We start from the raw sequence: 5,769 nt of genomic DNA on the forward strand, positions 1-5,769 counted from the left end.
TGTAAGGGTGGAGTGGGGGGTGTAAGGGTGTAGTGGGGGGTATAAGGGTGGAGTGGGGGGTGTAAGGGTGGAGTGGGGGGTGTAAGGGTGGAGTGGGGGGTATATAAGGGTGTCGGCTGGTCATTGTGAGGTTAAGGCTTTGAATGACCCCAGAGGGCTAATAAACAGACCTGTGTGATTATATAGGCTGCTTAGAAGGTAAGAGTAGCATGTTTGTGTGTGTGTGTGTGTGTGTGTGTGTGTGTGTGTGTGTGTGTGTGTGTGTGTGTGTGTGTGTGTGTGTGTGTGTGAGTGTGTGTGTGTGTGTGTGTGTGTGTGTGTGTGTGTGTGTGTGTGAGAGAGAGAGAGAGAGAGAGAGAGTCTGTGAATGTGTAGATGTTACCCCCCTCTCTTTGTTGCTAATAAACCGTTACCTGCATGAAATAGGATATGAAAGTCCCCATATTCTGCGGGCTGTATGTGAACGTGTGTGTGTGTGTGTGTGTGTGTGTGTGTGTGTGTGTGTGTATGAGAGGTTTCCGAGGGACTGCCACACAGGGGTAAAACCAGAGGCCAGACCCCCTAAACTCCCCCTTTACCTACCCCTGTGCCAAACCCCCTTCACCCCCCCCCATCGCCCAATCAGCCCTCACTGGACTAATCCGGTGTTTACATAAAACTCTGGGGGCAGTAATGATAGCCGTGAGGCCGCGGACCACCCCGCCCCATCCGTGCGTTGCCCCCCACCAGTCCCGCCAGTCCCACCACCTTCCACCCTGCCACTAACCCAAAGCTGTTTTCACAGGAGCCAAATACCTTAAATACATAATTAGCGGGGTCATTTCTGCGGGGGCCCCCACAAAGAGCCCGAGCGTGTCCGCACAAGGTTGGGGGTGCTGGGGGGGGGGGGGGGGCTGCAACGGGACGAGAGAGAACATCGGAGTGTGGGTAGTGGGGGGAGGGGGGCTTTCACAGCGACGCGAGGGACCCCGGAACAAAGACGCGTATTCATGGGGGCCTGCGCAGACCCGGGGCGAGAGCTGACTGCCGCTGTCTTCAAAGACCACCTCTGCCTTTCCTCAAAACCCAGAGGCCACAGGTTGGGGTCTGGGGGTGAGAGAAGAAACATAAGAGTAAGTGATGGAGGGAAGCAGGGAAGTGGAGGGGGGAGGGGGGGGGGGGGTTAAGTAATGAAACAAGGTTACAAGGTCTGTAATCTGGGGAAGGAAATAGTCAAGGCCGACTTTTTGGGGTCGGGGGGCTGTGAGCTAACTGCTACTGTCAATCAAATGAGCCTCCTTGCGTTACCAACCACAGTACTTTAACCGAGCGCGAGGATAACACAATATGAAATGAAGTGATGTTGCGTTGCAATGGCACGTACGGGCAAAGAGTGTTGAGTGACGATTTAAGACAGACAGTAGGCAGGCAGCGAGCAGAGCGCCATATAACAAACGCCTTACAATGCACTTCCACAACTTCCACTTTGTTCCCAACACCGCCGACATTCCCCCCGTGACCCCCGAACCCTGAACTCTGACCCTGTTGCATTGTTGACCAGTCAAGATCGCAGTACGCTCTCCGCAAAGGACCCAGAATTCCAATGGTGCATGTTTCACACCACACACACACACACACACACACACACACACACACACACACACACACACACACACACACACACACACACACACACACACACACACACACACACACACACACACACACACACACACACACACACACACACACTTTAGGATTTTATGAATGCCATTTTTTAACCCTAACCCCGTTTAATTCTTTATATATGCATGTATAATTAGTTGCACACCGGTGTCACACACCAGCACGCAAATAAGTATAAATCAGGCATAACTCTATCCCCCAACCGTAGACTTAAGTATGGTAATACAAGCACACACACACACACACACACACACACACACACACACACACACACACACACACACACACACACACACACACACACACACACACACACACACACACACACACACACACACACACACACACACACACACACACACACCTTCACACCCTGGGGCATTGTTTATGAAAGCATGTCCACTTAGTGCTGTCCTGTCTGGACCCTGCAGCCATGGCATCAATTACCCACATCCTGAGATCACTCGGTTCCCTCTTTTCTCCCCTTGTGTTTTTCTTTCTGCGCTCTCCCTTTCTCTCCTCGCCCTCCTCGCCCCCCTCAGGGCAGTGGCACCCTCCTTGACTTTCTCTGCTCCCGTGATCCAACACCTCCTCTTTCTGACATCGTGATCCAACACCTCCTCTTCCTCTTTCTGACATTGTGATCCAACACCTCCTCTTCCTCTTTCTGACATTGTGATCCAACACCTCCTCTTCCTCTTTCTGACATCGTGTGGCATTTCTCTCTTCTTTACAAAGCGGTGGGAACACTTCGCCCAGTTTCAACCTTCCTTATTATAATTGATCACAAGACAGGCCCTGTTCTGGAACCCACGGGGGAGAAGGAAGAGAGGCAGACCAGGACACCACCTGGCGCCGTGTCGTGACCTGTATGCAGATGTATAGAGATCTGGCCACACATGGGGACAGCAGGAGAAGCTCTTGTCCGTGGCCTATGCCCACAGTTGGGCCACAGGGGAGTCAGGGGACACCCGTTATGGCACTATCAAGTCCATCGGGAGGCTGTACAACAGGCGCGGTGCTGCCGAGCAGAAGGCCCGGTCCCCCATGGTGCGTAAATATTGGTAATAGGCATTAGGAACCTTCAGCAGATCTGAGGATGCGGGTGGAGGTAGGGAGGGGCATAAGTAGCCGATCTATAAACTTGTGTAGCCCACTAATAATAATAATAATAACTTGCATTTATATAGCGCCTTTCAAGAAACCCAAGGGCACTAGCTCAATTGGTAATATCAGGAGGTGTCCACTGTGATTAGTTGAATATTACATATAACATAAATCAGGTGCAAAGAGGCCCGGTTAGCTTATTGTACAGATATACTGTTATTTACATATTCACCAAATAACTACATGTACGCCATGTACGCCTACATGTACGCCGACGACTCAACTCTTTATGCACGCATAAGATCTCCAGCACACAGGGCTGAAGTGGAGGCTAGCCTGAACCGAGATCTCCACCAAATATCCACCTGGGGAGATCGATGGAAGACTACCTTCGAACCATCGAAGTGCAAGTTCATGACAATCTCACGAAAGAGGATCCCATCACAGCTGGACCTGCAACTCAATGGGCACCGACTGACCTCCACATATGAGCTTGACGTCCAGGGTGTCAAAATAGACCCCAAGCTGTCCTGGTCGAAACACCTGACCAAAATCTCCATCCGGGCCGGTCAGAAGTTGGCAGCACTGAGGAGAGTGGCCAGTAAACTCACCACCGAGAGCCGAGCAACGGTCTACAAGCTACAGGTCTGCAGTGTTATGGAGTACGCCTCACTCACGTGGATGAGTGCCCCACCAACACATCTTGGTCTGCTGGACAATATTCAGAGGAAGGCCCTCAAAATAATTGGAGTTGACCAGGACACTGCCAGTACAAGACTTTCCATCGACAGCCTTAGCCACAGAAGGCACGTTGCCGCCGCTACAGTCCTGTACAAAATGCACACCACCCACTGCCCTAAGGACCTCCAGGACATGCTCCCTCCACCTTACACCAGACGGCGAAACACCCGCCGATGCACAGCCACACCAGAACATGCTCTCGACCCCCCAGGCTCCAAAACACGGACATTGGACAGAACTTTTCTCCACACTGCTGTCCAGGTGTGGAACAGCCTACCAGAGCATGTGGTGGACTCCATCACAGACAATGGCCTTCAAGCCTTTAAACGCAGAGCTCACAGATATCTCCTGACCACCCCTCACACTGACTGTTGAGCTGCAGTGAACCATTTGATTGGCCAATGGATATGTATTTTATTATTTATTTACTTGGCTATTGTTCACAATTGCATCTAATAAAAAAAAAAAAAAAACTCACATTACTCATGAATCACCCAACACCCAAGTATTGCATTTTATAATAAAGTATTGTATAAATAAAGTTTTGTGAACTGACCCTGCCAACAAAATTTAACAATAATAAATTCAGAAACAAAATAAAGAAAAATACCCTGGGATTTGATTTCATAGGAAATCCTCACAGTTAGATAGATGGTCTGTACTCACAGTTCCTTAGCAAACAGTGCAGGAGTTCCAGTGTCCCAAACGTCTAGTTCCAGGTGAATGGCGTGTAGGGGGGACTGCCCCTGCAGTGGTATAAGCTTCTAGTTCCAGGTGAATGGCATGTAGGGGGGACTGCCCCTGCAGTGGTAGAAGCTTCTAGTTCCAGGTGAATGGCGTGTAGGGGGGACTGCCCCTGCAGTGGTATAAGCTTCTAGTTCCAGGTGAATGGCGTGTAGGGAGGACTGCCCCTGCAGTGGTAGAAGCTTCTAGTTCCAGGTGAATGGCGTGTAGGGGGGACTGCCCCTGCAGTGGTAGAAGCTTCTAGTTCCAGGTGAATGGCGTGTAGGGGGGACTGCCCCTGCAGTGGTATAAGCTTCTAGTTCCAGGTGAATGGCGTGTAGGGGGGACTGCCCCTGCAGTGGTAGAAGCTTCTAGTTCCAGGTGAATGGCGTGTAGGGAGGACTGCCCCTGCAGTGGTAGAAGCTTCTAGTTCCAGGTGAATGGCGTGTAGGGAGGACTGCCCCTGCAGTGGTAGAAGCTTCTAGTTCCAGGTGAATGGCATGTAGGGGGGACTGCCCCTGCAGTGGTAGAAGCTTCTAGTTCCAGGTGAATGGCGTGTAGGGGGGACTGCCCCTGCAGTGGTATAAGCTTCCAGCACTTCTATTGACAGCAATGTCCTCCTGAAGCACACTATAATCAGTTTTTTGTTTTTTAATTCTCACTCACATACAGTGCTACTGTAGTGGGTGATCATACTCACTCAAAACTTGGTGCAAATAAATATACAGGCTAATGAGGATATCATCCAACACACTTCTGCAGTCACCAGTGTTTGTGGACAGCTCTGCTTGTTTTTAGCTTTAGCCTAGTGTTCATTTGGTTACATGCACTGCTCTGCTAGTGATAGACAGCTGCATGACTGAAACATACATTCGCATCTTTCTATCTAAACTACTACAGTATAAAACCACAGTGAACACAAAGCATGTGGCTCCCCAAGTCCCAACTGAGATGCAAATGTGTGTTCACTTCACTCAGTCTCCCTCCAGTGTCTCTCTCTCTGCTTCCTCATTTTGTCCCACCCCCTCCTGTTCTTCTCTGTATAGGTTGGCTCAGGTTGATTGACACCCCAGTCTCCCAATAACAATTCTGACATGAACAAACAGCAGTGTAGATTGAAAAGAAATAGAAAGAAAATGTGACACATCTGTAGTAGGGTTCTCAAAATGTAAACAATATAATTTAAAAGTGTACACACATTTAGTCAATTCACATACTTTTTTGTGATATGGCAAAAGTATCATACATTCGGGCCTTTTTGGAATTATTGATCGTAAAGAGGGTAAAAATACCGTACAAATACGATAATTATGGTACATCTCGCAACACTGCTGCTCCTTCTCTCTCATGGTGCAAGTAGCTCAGGAAGAGGGCAGAGAGAGAGAGACACGTTCATGTGCTCTGGGTTGAGGTCAGGTGAGCATGTATTCTGTAAGATAATAAAGCCCCGCCCTCTTGTCTCTGGTGTTGGTCATTCCTGGAGGACTGCCCGGGTCCTGCTGGGCCCTCAAAAGCCCCAGAAAAGCTCACATT

Source organism: Electrona antarctica (genome assembly GCF_951216825.1).
Source record: "Electrona antarctica genome assembly, chromosome: 14".
Lineage (NCBI taxonomy): Eukaryota > Metazoa > Chordata > Actinopteri > Myctophiformes > Myctophidae > Electrona > Electrona antarctica.